This window comes from Mirounga angustirostris, unplaced genomic scaffold (genome assembly GCF_029215605.1).
Source record: "Mirounga angustirostris isolate CCGP_5_RB_7025 unplaced genomic scaffold, mMirAng1.0.hap1 SCAF_10, whole genome shotgun sequence".
NCBI lineage: Eukaryota > Metazoa > Chordata > Mammalia > Carnivora > Phocidae > Mirounga > Mirounga angustirostris.
The window spans coordinates 30,238,367-30,254,325 of record NW_026991718.1 but is presented as its reverse complement, the minus strand read 5'-3'; the positions used below and the strand labels follow the sequence as shown (position 1 = coordinate 30,254,325).

Genomic DNA, 15,959 nt, shown 5'->3' with positions numbered 1-15,959 from the left:
CTGAAGGCTAAGGTGGCTGTTGGGGTCTCCTGGCAGACTTGCACTCCCCAACCACAGCACTTGGCCAAGTCACTGAACTTACCTGGACCTCTCCCTGCTCCGAGGAGAGTAAACACGTGTCTATAAATTCTCTCCATGGAGTCCATGCAGAGCAGTGGCCTCAGGGCCAGGGACGTGAAGATCTGCCAACAGGGAGGGAGGAGCAAGGCGAGGAGGGCTGAGCGGGGGCCGTGGTGGCAGCGCGGGCTCAGGGGAAGGAAGGCTTTGCTGACTGGCCATCCTGACCTTCCAGCGGCAGCACCTGACCCACCTTCCAACATCGCTCTGGTGGTTGGAAGCACCTGACAACAGAGTGTAGAAAACATGGAGGTTTTTTTGTCCAACAGGTTTATTTTCATGTTTCAGACTCTGGAGGAAGAAACACATTTGCTCCCCTGGCCCTGCCATCTACCTTCCCCCGACCCAAGGTGACTGTTTTCCTCTCTGTGCCTCCCACCCTCAGATAGGCTGCCTGCCATCCTACCCTGCCGTGTGTCCTGGAGATGTCCCAGGAGCGGCATGCGTTGGACGACGCCGGCTGGAGCGGAAACACCATTCCTGGCCCTCTGCTCCGCTACATTAGCTTCAGCCAGTATTTCTTTCCCTTCCTTTTACAGGTTGTTGGCCCACAAGACTTGACTAGAAGGTACCTTGTTTGTATAATGAAGGTTCAGGTGAAAATGCAGCCTTGGGGTCCAAGTTGGGGCTTGACTCTCAGAGCCCCCGTGACCTTGTGTGTAACGTCGAATGTGAGCCTTGGGAGCTCCCTCCCTGGGTCCTGTGCCTGAGCAGCCCAGCAGCTCCAACAAGAGGTATGGATCCTGCCAAGGAAAGATGGCTGAGATCCTGGAGGGCAGCCCCCGGCTGCTCCCACCTCCCGGGCAGGAGGCACGGGATGGACAAGAGCTCTGTAATCCACGGCAAGCCAACTGGATTCCTGGGGCTTGCGGTCCCCTGGCCATAGGACTTGCATGCTGACGTAAGCAGGATAAGGTGCTCTGTAATCCAGTCCTGAACCGCATGACACAGGCTGCCATGATCAGAAGAGGCATGGGAAGGGGTAGGTGACATGGCAGGAATGTCATGGGCCTCTTGGGGTCAGGAGGGCTGGGCCTCTCAGGGTCTGTGCTTGGAGAGTTTTAAGTCTACGGCAAAATGCAATTCTTTTGCCTCTTTTGAATCACCAGTCACTTGACACAGGATGATTAGGAGGCCTGCACTCGAGTTCTGGCTCTACCTTTTCCAATCTTGAACAAATCATCACTGTCTTGTGCCTCGGTTTCACTAACTGGAGTTAAAACACAACAACAACCAAAAAACCCCAAATAGCAAAATTTAAAAAATACCACCACAACTAGCTACTAAGTACTAACAGTATCATAATATGGGAGAATGTATAAGCTTATTATAATGCTACAGCATAATCAACTTATGGTGCACAGTTCTGAGCTATATCATAGATGCTGGAGAATATTAGCTTCTGATCTTCCCCAAACCAGCAGGTGCTCCATAAATTCATGCAAAACCACCTTGGATGCTTGGATGATGACTGGCTTTCCTTTAATGGCTGTCATGGTTTGGGCTCCCAGTGAAGCAGACTCTGCGATGAAATTTAACATGCCAGATATTTATTTGGGAGTTTGTTTTTGGAACAAACACCTGTTGAAGGGAGGGGACGAAAGCAGGAGTGGCCAGAGGGGGAAGTCATATTGCAATGCAGACCCATGATGACCTCAGCAGGCCACACAGGCTCTGGAGCAAGAATGGCCTTCAGATTATCCCATGTTGTGCCAACATGGCCAGGTCTTCCTGCACCGATCTATTGTTTTATTTTGCTTTTGTTATATCTTGCCCCTAATTGGAGAACCTGAGCATAGAACAATGGTGACCTGCCCAATATTGGAAGAGGTAGGGCCAGGACTCAAACCTAGACCTACTATTGCATGTCATGTGATATGTCTACAACGAAGTGCCTTAATCTCTTGTTTTATCCACTCATTTATTCAATAAATAGGTCATATGCTTCCTTTTCTATAGACACTGGTGGTTAAGAAATGAATAAGGCACCATCTTATCTGCCATGCTCTCACATTTCCCCCTCTCTGTTACAGTTATAGACTTATTTTCCTACAAAGTTTATTTAGAGCTTCTCTGATATCAGTGAGTGCTTCTTACCCTTTGATATGCTTGTGAATCTCCCAGGATCTTGTCAACATGTTGACATGTTGCAATGCAGACCCATGATGACTCTGAGTCAGCAGGTCGGGGGGCCTGAGTCCTGCATCAGGATGTGATGCTGTTGATCCTAGGCCACTGTGAGTAGCAAAGGTCTACTCTTCAGAAACAATTTCTACTTTGGTCTCCTGAAGTCAGTCTCCCCACTTACTCTCCTCTCTGCTGAAATGTTGGGTTAGGTTGTGGCATGTATCAGAAAGATTCCATCCAGTGATAGTATAGCATTGTGGCTAAAAGTATTGGCTTGGGTGTCAAGCTGACTTAGCCTTGAATCCTGGCATCACCTCATACATAGAATTTGGGCAATTTCTTTAAGCTTGCTAAACTTCAGGTTTTTCATCTGAGATGAGAATGATAACATCAGTTACCATCTGGTATCTACCTTATGGATTGCTGTGGGAATTCAATGTGTAAATGCAGGTATGGTGTTTACCATAGTTCCTCGCACATAGTGAGCACCCTGTAAATTCTTACAAATATTAAAATACCAATATTTTTTGGCTGCCTGCAAGATGTGGATCCTAAGCCGATGGGTCTATCCACAGCTGAAGAATGATTTGCATTCACTGGAGGGGTTACAAATCATTACAGGGCTTGACAGTCGAGAAAGGGTCTTTGCTAATCTTGCCCCTGGCTCTTGCAGAGGGCCCAAAATGCTGCCTGGTTTCCTCGTCTGGTGTCTAAGAAATGACATTTAATGAATGACTTTCTGTTGTCAATACTTCTGAGTAACTTTCTGGCACCAGACAGCGCCTCTTGTGTGTCCAACCTGGAGTGAGTAGGGGGCTTCCCGAGCCCTTTCTCTAGTTCCTACAATGGTGGTAGATGCCACTGCCTCGACTCTGACTGTCCGGAGAGGTAGCGATGACTCTCTGTCTGTAAGAAGTACTTAGTTCTGGACAACCATACTTGTTCATGTGGATCCTGACTAATGACAGGGACTGGACCATGAGCTGACCGCTGAATATGCCTTAAGATGGCAGGATTGGGACCAGAGAGCATCCCAGCGGAACCCACTCATTTTGCTTGGCCAAAATCTGTAGGAAAATGAAGAAATGTTCCCAAATTAGTGCACAGCTCCTTCCCAGTGCTGTTGATGTGACCACCCTCCGCTATGTTTAAATGCAATTTTTTTTTGTTTTTCTTTTTTTCAATACACAGTTGCTGCTACTGCTAAATTATAGCTTGTGTATGTGCACGTTTTCCCCACACGTGTAGGTGGGAAACATGTTACTTACTAGTCTAGCAGTTGGTGTATCTCCAAACACATTGAGGTTCATCTCAGGGAAGACTCACAATGCAGGGGTAGGGTTGATGTTAATGCATAGGTTGCTTCTGATTTTGTTTCAATCAAGAAACAGGCTGCCATAGTAACACATTTTTGGGCTTTTATTTCATGGGGAAAGTAGAAAATTGCCTTGTGAAGATAACTCCACCCAGTAATTATTCACAGAGTTTCAGGTACTGAAATTCACCATTTCTGTGCTTTATATTAATAGCTTCTGTAAGCTAAAAAAAAAAAAAAAAGTGTACTTCATTTTCCTTCTGCCAAAGCAAGCAAACAGCAGTGGGAAGACCAAACTAAGAAGATAATCTACTTGAGGAACTTTAAACAAGGGAAAAGAGCTTTCAGATTCATGGTGCAGAACCTCAAGAAACAAGATTTAACAAATTTAAGCAGCACAGGTTTAAGGACACTAGACACACAAGAGGGAAAAAGCAGAGTGGGCTCTGACCTGAGGGAGTATTGTGGGGGGCAGGACACAGATAAGGAACAATTCGACAAATAAGTTAATTAAATAACTTCACCTCCTGATTAGGACTGTAAAAAATAACAGGAAATGTACCGAAGAACAACAGAGGGCACCACCTACTTTGGATGGGGTGGCTAAGACGGACAATCCTGAGAACGAACATTGAAGCTGAGATCTGTGGAATGAGAAGAAACAAGGATGTGTTCTCTTTCTCTGGCGATTGAGTTAATGTTAACGAAAAGGATGGAATAGATAACTTGCCACTTCCCTGGCCAGGCCAAGTTCCCTTCTTCTCCGTGCTTGGGAATGACACTGCAAGGCTCTGTGCAGGAGCTTGCCCAAGCCCTTTGAGATGGGGTGGGTCCCCACCTTCAGAAGCAGCAAACCATTTCAGAGGTTAAGAAACTTGGCCAGGGCTTTACAGAGTGTAACAGCCTTGGTTGAAGAGTCCCAAGTCAGAAAAATACACACATTGACCACTTCAAGTTTTCTGAATAACTGATGTCAACTTTTTTTTGACCAGCGCCCACTTTACACACACTGTGGAAAAATGTAAAACAGTTGTAGAGAAAGTTAAGTGCATCCAAATGCATGCATTTGACTCAGCCATCTGTAGTCTGATCTGGGTATTAAAGTTGTGGTATCGGTCCCCTCCACTTCTCTATTCCTCTCGGTCCTCTGTTGGTTGACCCATGGAAGATGTGCTGCCTACTGGTTCCAGAGTTGGGCTCTCCTCTGGGTTCCTGGATTGGTTCTTTGGCTGGTGGTAGGGCGAGGATGAGTCTGAACCACCGTTTCTCACTGCACAGTGTGGGTCCACTCCTCAGCCTTTTGCCACCCTGGTCTCTTATCCTTGAAGTGAGGACTTAGAAGAGGCTGTATCAGGATGGCCTAAGTCCCAGCTATTTTCTACACCACCTGACTGAACCATACTAGGGAAGTTACTATCTTTGTTTCTGAACTGAGTGGTAGAAAATCAGGCTGTCTCTCTCCATCCCTCCCCTGCCTCCCTAACCCCCGCTCTTCCCATGTTGTTCTCTTTCCATTTCACCTTCTCCCATACCCTGGCACCACCAGGCACATCTGCCAGAACAGTGGGGAGGAGGAGGGAAGATGAGCGGGGACATGTTAGAAGCCCTTGATTGCATAGAAAGAGAAGAAGAAGCCCCCCAGAGTGAACTCTCTATTCTTTTTGCTTGCCTTCTTAATGAAGATGAGTGGAAAGTTATCATAAAGGTTTTGTTGGTTTGCTTCCTCTTAGAAACCCTATAGTGGGATATAGACCTTTCCCTTCTTAGCAGTGAGCTCTCTGTCCAGCCTTGCACTGGGTTGCGTTGGGGGCGGGGTGCCCAATGCACACGGAAAAGCCAGAATTCAAATCCAGGCTTATGTGGCTCTGAAACCCATGTTCTTTTCTCTACATGATGCTACCTCCACTGTGTACCATATTTTAGAGTTGGAATATGCTTTGAAAAAAAATTCCCAAACCAAGAAAAAGAACAGAAGTACGTGTGTTGTGGGATAAGGAGTGGAGGTGGGTTCATATTTTTTAAGTCCTTGCACAAAATCTAGGTAGAAGAAAACAAATGGGGTGAATTTGAAGGAGCTAAAGTTAAAATAGTTGAATTGTTGATACTAATACTAGGTGTTTTGCCCAGGGGCCTTGTGCTGACCACAAGTAAGTGGAATAAAAACTCTAGACCCTAGATCTAGATCTTACTTCCACTTATGATAGACGGCTCCAGTGTGTGTTTTCTTTCCAATATGTCTTTATAGCATGCCTATAAAGTGTGAGATTGCAGGGAGAGGGCAGACCTCTGTGCAAGACTGCAGGAGGAATGTCGCTGCGAGAACTCGAAGCCATGTTGAACTGATAGCATTCAAGGCTCAGATCTCAAACCACCACACTGGTTATACAGGAGAACCAAGGATGAGGTTTTGATTCGGAGAGCAGATATGGGGCAGAGTGGTGTTAGTGATGGGGGAAGGAGACAGTGACAAGGTAGAGGAGCTGCCACTGGCAGAAGTGAGAGCACCATCCTCTTTCCACTCAGGGATCCATTAGATTCTTCTTCTCATCCTTGTCATTAAATATTGCCCCATCCGGGACACCCAGTTCCCTATTATCCGATACATCTGACTGATAGGCTCAGATTTTTTACAAATTCTTCTTAGAGGCTGAGTGGTTTCCTCTGACGAAGCCAGTCAACTGATGAGAGTAAGTTATGTGATCTGAGTAAAGATATGTTGAGTCAGGGTATGAGCTGAGGTTGACTCACTGGGGTCATATGTTAAGGCAATCTGGCTGTACATTACCAGGAAGTGCAGAGGCCAACCCCATCCCATTTTAATCAGATTGGGTCTTTAAATCTATGGCCACTTCACTCAATTAGTTAAGAGGCCTTTCGAAATATTTTATGTGTTCTACTTCTATCCATTTTCTGCTTATTCTGTATGACTATTTAGTGATGACAGTGTGTAGCTAGGTGATTTCCTATTGCCAAAGGGAAGGACAATGGGGCAGAGAATATTGTATATATGTAACACAAGATGACAGTGACTTAAGAAAAAATTAAGAGTTGTGAGAATTTAGCTAATCTTTATGGGGTAATAATGATGATGATAATGATGAAGACTACTGACACTATTTAGTGTTTGTTATGTGCAGGACACTGTGCTAAGTGTTTTACATGCTGAGTAGGATTTAAACTTGTAAGGTAGGGCAACAGCATTCCAGGCAGAAGGACCCACATGAACAAAGGCATGGAGAAGAGAAGGCTCAGGACACATGTACAAACAGAGCAGTGTGGCTAGAATGTAGCATATGTGAAGGGGAATAGGGGTAACGAGGCAGAAAAGGTAGCTGGGGTGTGGAAGATCTTCCTTCTATAGGTGTATAGAGTAGCCATGGATTTTGAGTGATTTCTATGATTGCTTCTGGTAGAATTTGCATTTTCTTCCCTTGTGCCACTGTACCCTGTACAGTTTGTAGAAACATCTGTAGTTTTTGTATGTTTCCAGGTATGCCCCTTTGCTTAGTTATAAGCCTCCTTGAGAGCAGTGCCTGGTGCAAAATAGGCTCTTATGTGTTGGCTGAGTGGCTACAGTGAATAGAATGAACAGAGGACGAAGCAGCCCAAAGGCAAAGAGACCAACAAGACACAACATGGACAAAGAAGGGTGAACTGGGATAGCAGTAACATGAATTGAGAGAGGGAAGCCTGTAACCTGTGAAAGGCATTTTGGAAATTAATGTCGGCAACATATAGCAACTTTGATTTGAAATATGTTGGGGCTGGGATAGGATGAGGATAAGTCAAGGGATTATCAAAGGCTCCCACAGGATATAGTGCCAAGGTAGGCAAAAAGAATTCTACTCAAGGGGAAGGGGACACTAACCCAGAAGATGGGTGTCTTGCTCAGCTGCTTCCTTCACCTAAAATTCCCCCCCACTCCCCCTAAGCACTCCAATCATTGCTATCCTTCAGGATCATCTCAAAAGCCTCTGTCTTTCTATATACCCCAAAGCTTCTCTGTCTCTTGGTATGATCATTCCCTACTTTCTGCATCTCTCATTTGGCATGTTCAGTTTTGTATTATACTTATTGCTTTTCTTACCTCTCCCTAACAGGATATATACTCCCTTTTTTCTGTGCTCATACAAATTTATTCATTGAGTGGAACAAACGCCCTGATTCCAGGGCTTTACCTTCAGATCCAGAGAAGAGAGGAAGTCAAGAGTGACTCCCAGGTTTTGCCTGAATAATCATAAGGGCAGAGTTACCATTAACTGAGATAGGGAAAACTAAGGATAGAGCATGATTGGTAGGAAAGATCAAGAGGTCAATTTTGGACAAGATATGTTTGGAATGTCTATTAGACAACCTATTGGAGATGTTGAGAGGGCAGTTTGACATGAATTTAGAACAGAGGAGAGAGTTACAAGCTAGAGGCATACATTTGGGAATTGTCAGCTCATAAATGGCATTTAAAGTCTTGAAACTAGATGAAATCATCAGTGGACTGCATGTGGTTAGAAAGGGAAGACACCCAAGGACTGAGCCCTGGGGTACTCTAGAGTTTGGGGAGAAAAGGAAGAATGAGCAAAGGAGAGTGAGAAATGGCTGATGAGAAAGAAGAAAAACAAGGAAAATGTGGAGTCCTGAATGACAAGGATTCCCTTCCTGGAGAAGGGAATGATCTACTACACCCCAATCTGCTAAAATACCAAGATGCTGACTGAGAGTTGGTTAGCAATGTGGAGGTCATTGGTGACCTTGAAAAGAGTGGTTTTGGAAGAATGGTGAGGGCAAAGGCTTGATTGGACTGTGCATAAGAAAGAAATGGAAAAGGGAACTGGGAGGCAGAAACTTTCAGAAGTTTTCTGTAAAGAAAACAGAAAAGTGAAGCAGTAGATGAATAGGAAGAGGAATTGAGGCTTTTTTAAGATAGGAGAAATAACTATATTTATACCGATAGGAGTAGTCCAGAAAAGAGAGTTCGGTTAATGCAGGAGAGAGAGAGAATTACTGGAGTGATGTCATTGAATAACTGAAAGGGAATGGGAGCTGGTGACAAAGTGGAGGGACTGACCTGCAGACACAGATGGTTTATCCATAGTAACAGGAGGAAAGGTGGAGGGGAGTTGCTGGTAGGCAAGTAGATGTGGAATGGAAGTTTGTGGAAGTTCTCTTATGTCTGATTTCATTTTCAAGAAGGAATGAGAATTACCTGGGTGCCAAAAATAAAGGGAAAATGTAAGCCTAAGAAAACAAACTTGTATGTTAATACCGCAGCTAGTGTGGGGAGGTCATGGGAGTCGGTCAGGTTCTGCCTCGGGTTGGATTTTAATAGCCGTGCAGGGACAGAGACAAGATTATGGGCTGCCACAGAAACTGGCATGTCCGCTTAAAACCCAAACTCTTAAAAGACATCAGTGAAAGTTTGGACTAGAAAACATTCTGCCCTGTGGGCCAGGGAGATCACAGGGATGCTCATCTAGCTCTGCTGAGGTTCTGAGTGAGGAAAAGCACTCTGGAAAATGGAAATCCCTGGACTGAGCTCCTGGCAAATTAGTAGTTCAAAATATGCAAACACCATGGTACAGATGCCCCAAAGCCAGAGCCAGTGATGCCTATGAGGCACCTACAGAAGCAAAAGAAAAACAAATTACTCCTATTCCTCTTCACATCTCCCTGGAGGATTGCTCCCATAATCAAGGCTGAAGGGGATTCTCACAGAAAACCATTCCCACTGAGGATGAACTCACAGTGGAAAGTTATAAAACACAGGAGGTTAAAAAAATCCAACATGAGTGAGAATAAGAAGACCCACCTAATAAGAAGATTGTAGGCTCAAATACTTCAGATAATAGAACAGTTGTCTAGAGACTTTAAAATAAGGGAATTTAAATGATTAAGGGCATAAAAGAAAAAATCAGAAGCATGAGAAAAGAACTAAACAATGAAAATAGAATTTCTGAAAGTAAAAAAGTCATTAATATTAAAAACTCAGTGAACAAATGAAACAGTAGATTAGATATGGCTGAAGAGAAATCAACAAATGAAAAGATCTATTTGAGGAGAATTAACATAGAAAAATAAAGAAACCCAAACTATGAAATAGACATGAAAAGCCTGGGGGAGAAAATAAGATGTCTAACCTGTACCTAATAGGAGTTTAAGAAGAGGAAAAGGACATTTTAGTTAATACTAAAAATACCCTAATGAGTGGGAATTTCCCTAATTGATGACATGGCATAAGAAGTACAGGGAGTCCCAAAGAGGATAAATAAAGTCAGATTCACACCTAGATGCCTCGGGGTGGAAATGTGGAACATCAATAAAAAAGAGAGGCTCTTGAAAGAAACTCAATATAAGAGACAATTTATAAAAAAAAAAAAGGAATATTTAGACTTATAAGAGACATATTACCAGCCACAGTAGAGACTAGATGACAGTGGAGTAATACACCAATGTACTGAGCAGAAACAAAAACCTTACTAGAATTCTACAGCTAGCTAAACTGCATGCAAGAGGGAAGGTAAAATTTTGACGTTTTCAGACAAAAACGGGAAGAATTCACTGTTTGTAAGTATTGCTGAAAGTACTACTAAAGGATAGGCTCCAGAAGGAAGGTAACGTGTAAAAGAAGCAATGGTGTCGATTTTATTAGTTTTGGGATCTTTTGGTTATGTTTCCAAAATGAAATAAAAATTCTTTATCTACTTATGTATCTCTATCTAACTATGGCAATATAGCTTCTGGCTGCTGCCTTCATAGATCTTCAAAAAATTAGGTCCTAGACTTTTGGTTAATTCTGAAGATTAATTACTTCACTGAGACATGTTCTTTTTTTAAGAAAAAGGAAAGAAAGAGGAAAAGCAGAACCTAGGAATCAATCCCTTGAGAATTACTCTGGTCAAAGTTTGTGAGTCTCAAAACTTTTGAAAGATATGATTCCCGAGGCAACCTCCGGCTGAAAACCAAAGACTATTACCAAAAAATTACTGAAATTGTCCACAAGCAGGTGAATCACTCATTTAGAAGGCAGCCAAAGGCTCAGGAGACCTTGCTAACTCAGATGAATGAGTTGAAAAGAAGGCTAAGCCTTTGGTTCACATATTTCATTTCTCTGACTAGATACTTCTCGGGGGGGTAGAGGGAAGTGACTTTCTGGGACAGTAAAAGTTTGTAAACATATGAAATTCATGGAACATTCCTAAGGAAAGTGTAAGAGAACATTTTTGTGTGTGGAAAATGGGAAGAGGGTCTGTAAAAATGATGGATGCTGGGAAACTGATGTTTAAAAACCTGTAAGGGATATAAAGGTACCAATAAAGAGAACAGTACCATACTGGGAGATGAAATGTGGCAATAAAAATCTCTATTCGGGAAAGGAGCTTTCCAAGGAGAGTCTGTAATTCTATCATTTGGCAAGTTGGAGCCCTCTTTTGGGTTGCCAGGAAAGATGTTTAAATCATGATTTTTATAGTTTCCTTCAATGGAACTTCAGGAAAATAGCCAAATATGCATGATTGAATATGGATTCAAATCTGATGGGCTGAGTTGTGCACTATATTGGGACTTGGATCTCAAGTTGGCGCCTTCCTTAGGTTCTTGGGTCATCTTTCATCCCGAAGATTTATTAAGTCTGACTCTGGGCCAGGCAGTGTGCAAGTTGTCCAGCCGTTCTACTTCATTTCTCTGGGCCATCATTCTCGTTAGCTATCATTTCACAACTCTTCTCACTCTTCTATCTTCCAATACTTTATCTATCCTGTTCTCCCAAAGCTAATGGCCTTTCTCCTCATCTCATTGAGAAAGCGGGAGTTAGCAGAAGAGAACTTTCACCATTTCTGCTGACTGTATCTACACGACCATGCTCAGCCTACTTTCTGGTTACAGTGAATTAACTGTCTCGGCTCCTATATGGAGCCAAACCCTCCATAGGATCACTGGATTCCTTCTCCTCTCTTCAACTCAAGGACATGGGTCTAGCCACTGTCCTCTCTTCCTACATTTTCTGTACAGGGACTGTTTCCAACACAGTCAAGTATCTCCATTGATTCATGCATACTTCCAGTTCCAATTTCTCTGCTCTTCTATAATCATCAACATCATCATCATCATCTTCTACAAAGAATTGTCTGTATGTATAGTTGCCACTTCCTCTTCTCCCATTCTTCCTTGAAAACTTTCGACCAGACTTTCATCTTCACAGCTCTACCAAGACAGCTCTTGCCAGATCCACTGACGACTTTCATGCTGCCAAGTCCAATGGTCAAATCTCAGCCCTCATCATTTGACACAGTTGATCACTCTTTTCTTTTTGAAACAGTTTTTTTCACTTAGCTTCTAGTTCACCACTTCTCTTGGTTCTTCTTCCTATCTCAGTGGATGCACTTTCTCAGTGTCCTTTGCTTTATAAGGTTCTTCATATTCCTGATCTCTAGCTGCTGGAATGTCCAGGACTCAGTCCTGGGAACTCTCCTGTAAGAATGATCCCTCCAAGATTATCTTATATAGTCCCATGGCTATAAATACCATCTCTCCATTGATTCTTTCCAAATTTATAAATCCAACCTGACCTTCCTCTTGAACTCCAGATTTCATCTAGTTTCCCACTTGACATCTCCACATAAATATCCAATATGAATGTCGAACTACATTTCCAAAAACCAGCTTTTTATTCCCACCCCTACCGCCAATCTGCTTCTCCCTCAGTTCTCCCCACTTCATTTAGCAGTGGCTCCTTTCTTCTTGTTGCTTTGGTCAAAAGTCTTGAAGTCTCTTTGACTCCTTCCCACCTCTCAACCCACTTCCAGTTTGTGGCAAATTCCATTGGTTTTACCGTCTAAATATATCCTGAGTCTGATAACTTCTTATCACCTCCAGTACTACTACCCTAGTCAGAATTACCATCACCCCTTGACTTCTAACTGGTCCCCTCTGTACACTTGCTCCCCTGCAGATTATACTTCATAGAGCCATCAGTCATTTTTCTAAAATGTAAATCAGACCACTTTCCTCTTTTGCTTGAAACCCTACATGACTTTTAGCTCATCTAGGTAAAATATTCAATCCTTACCAAGGTCCTGCTTCTCCTCCTATGTAAGAGGATGTTCCGACTCTGACCTCATCTCCTCCCTCTCTTCCTTTCTCTTGCTCCATGGCAGCCAGGATGGCCTGAGCACGACCCCAGCTTTGCCTTTACCTTCAGCGTTCTCTCTGCCTGAATACTCTTTCTCAGATACTTGCATAGATATCCCCTCTCTTCCTTCAAGTCTCTACTTAAATGTCACCCCCACCCAAGAGGCCTTTGCAGACCATCCTATGTAAATGGCATCCACTCCCTGTCATTCTCTATCACTTATCTTGCTATACTGGAATGTCTTGAGGGTACAAAATTTTCTTTGAATTTCAGGATAGCCCTTACTCTCAATTAATTAAAAACTTAAAAACATTTTAGGCTTCATTGATTTGGGACTCTGATAATTTTGGGTGGAGTTAAAATTTTATATCTTTGCATCACTTCTTTTTTATATTTTTTCCTCTAAATAAGTGCAAACAAGATGTGAGAGGCTGTTGTGTGTGGTGGAAGGGCAATTGGACTGAGATTTAGGTGGTCCAGATTCTAGTCTGAGGTCCACCACCCAAGACTGTGTGCTCATGGGCCTGTTGGCTGACCTCTCTGGTCCACTGACCTCTTCCCTCCCAGTTCCTTCCTCTGTAAACTGAGGATGTACAGTCGTGCTGCCCCTGGGAAATCAACCTGATGCTCTGAGTAAGCACCATTTACAATTAACTCGGTTCCATCCCATCCCATAAATATATGTCAAACATCTACCCTGTCCAAGGCATTATGTTAATGACAATGAGAAATAAAGGTACCCTTACCCTTACATCATAACTCATAAGGAACCAAAGACCTTGCATATTAGAAATGAAGTAAATATATTGTTAAAAAATGATGTAGTAGGGTTTGGGGCCCTATCTTCATTTTTTTTTTAAGATTTTATTTATTTATTTGACAGAGAGAGACACAGTGAGAGAGGAACAAAAGCAGGGGGAGTGGAAGAGGGAGAAGCAGGCTTCCCGCTGAGCAGGGAGCCCGATGCGGGGCTCCATCCCAGGACGCTGGGATCATGACCTGAGCCGAAGGCAGGCGCTTAATGACTGAGCCACCCAGGCGCCCCTATCTTCATTTTTTTTTTTTAAGATTTATTTATTTATTTGAGAGAGAGAGCGTGTGAGTGGGGAGGGGGGAAGGGGCAGAGGAAGACAGAGAGAGAATCTTTAAGCAGACTCCCAGCTGAGCACGGAGTCCAACATGGAGTTCGAGCCCATGACCCTGAGATCATGACCTGAGCCAAAACTAGGAGTTGGGCGCTTAACCAACTGAGCCACCCAGACACTCCCATACCCTCATCTTTAGATGAAGAAACTGAACTGATGCTCAGAGAAGTAAAGTAATTTATTCAAGAACACACAGTTAACAAGGAGTAAGGTTGGGGCTTTCCAAAGAAGTCAATAAGTTTGTTAGTTCCAAAGACAGAATTCAGTTTGTTCCTCAATTTAGCCACTTAAAAATATCAGAATATAGATTCCAAAGCTGAATGCTTCTTTTCTATTTTGATAACATTTAAGAAGCTGTATGAGAGGTCTCTTTGGGAGAAGATCCTTATATTTTTGCAGCTTGATAGTCTATCTCTACTAATACATAAGAGCAGGCAGGATTTAAATGCCTAAAGATGAATAGCCTGTCACCTGTGTACACAGTCCAGTGTTGGACAGGATGAGCTATGATTAATTTAAATCAATAACTGAAAAACAAGGCAACCACCACTCCACCCATCCCAGAAGAGAGGATCGTAAAATTCACAAAAGATACCTGAAACAGCCCATAAAAAAGTCATAGTTAATGCCTGGGTCAACACAATCCACCTTTGGTTTAATTTACAAAAACCATGAGAAAGAAAGCCACAGGGGTCTTGACACACCCATCCTAACTATGAACAAATTTCCCCCAGACAATCAGGGACCACTTTTCTAAGGAATTCAGTTCCTTGACCTTGACCTTGCTTAGTGACTTTAGAGTGAAGAAGAAAATGACTGCCAGATTGAAAGAGAAATCCTTTGATTTTTTGGCCAGACTCTGATCAGCAGAGAAATAAGATAATAATGCCTGTTGAGTAAGCACCCCCGAGGAGCCTTCCCTCATCTATAGCTGTGGGAAACAAGGAGTAGCCATGTGGAGAGGGCCAGGCTGCTGGAGGCTTTGCAAGGCCCGTCTCCAGGAAATGAGGTCACTGCCTCTGAATAGGTGTTAGCTAAAAGGGACCTGCATCACCACCTGTTGACCCCTTCGCTTCATAAACAGCACTGGTCCAGCATTATCACATTGATCTGGAGGGTAGCATAGGCGTCAGTATTTCCATTTTAGATGAGAAAATGACCTCAGACAAGGTTCAGTGACTCACCCAAGGTCACACACAGCTAGTCTGTTGGGGGAGAAGGTGCCTGAACTAGAGTTGTAGCCCCTGAGTTTGGTAACTGGCCATTGCTAATCTTACAAACTAGAACCTGAAGCTCATCAAGATGAGGTAACTTCCCAGGATCACCTAGGCAATGAGCACCAGGGTCAAGACTTGAGAGCAGGCCTCCGATTATTGAGCAAAGCTAAGGTGCGCAGTCATTGTCCACCGCATGGACACATGTCTCCTAGGGCAGCATCCTATTTCCTGCTTTCCTGTCCCTTAAATGTCTCAGAGATTTGCCTACTTGCCTTTTCTACTCCTACTACCTGTTTTCCCACTTGAAGTCTGATGAGGAAAATGCCACAGAACCTTGACACACACACAGTCCCTTTCTCTTCTTACTCTGAGAATCAGGAAACCCTTTCAGTTTTGTTTTCAAATTTAATAACTATGGAGAAAAATAAGGCAAGTTAATGAGATACCAAAGCTTCCAGTTAATAGAAAATTTTAAAATAATGGTAATCATTTTCCTAGGATAATTACCCCAAGGGCTTAGCATAGGGCCTGACCTTCTAGATGCTCAGTCAGTGGTAGATATCCTCCTCCTTATTCTAACTACTCTTGGCCATTCAGCAATTAGAAGCATAACCAGTCTTCAGACTCCTTGCACAGTGCTCTATTAGAGTTGCTTTCCTAGGTTGTGACGCTTGAACTAGGCAGGGGTAAGAGAGAGGTTGTGAACTCGGAGGAGGGGTCTATGAGATTAACAAATGAGGCAATGACAGTTCATCAGCTACTCAGGACAGGGCATCTAGGGAGGGTTCCTGTATTGGGTGCTGGGGAATGCACGACTCAAGTGAATTGTATATATTGCTTGGCTCCTCGACAGGACTGAAAAAGCTAAAGGATTTATTTAGCTGGAGAGGAAAGGATTGATGAGATTGAGACAGAAA

At 43.3% G+C, this 15,959-nt stretch overlaps 1 long non-coding RNA gene across 6 annotated transcripts in view; it reads right to left on the bottom strand.

Moving 5' to 3' along the window:
- LOC123850993 (uncharacterized) overlaps positions 1–15,959 on the bottom strand; it is an 84,795-nt gene that overhangs the window by 13,292 nt on the left and 55,544 nt on the right. For 3 of the 6 annotated variants that reach the window (XR_010405519.1, XR_010405522.1, XR_010405520.1), the window contains 2 exons: positions 690–860; positions 83–341 (listed from right to left, as the gene is read on the bottom strand). This is a non-coding gene — a long non-coding RNA (uncharacterized LOC123850993). Of the gene's footprint in view, positions 1–82; positions 342–689; positions 861–2,214; positions 3,312–3,512; positions 3,637–4,148; positions 4,204–15,959 lie in introns of all 6 variants that reach the window. The other 3 variants (XR_010405521.1, XR_010405524.1, XR_010405523.1) reach the window with 3 other exon arrangements.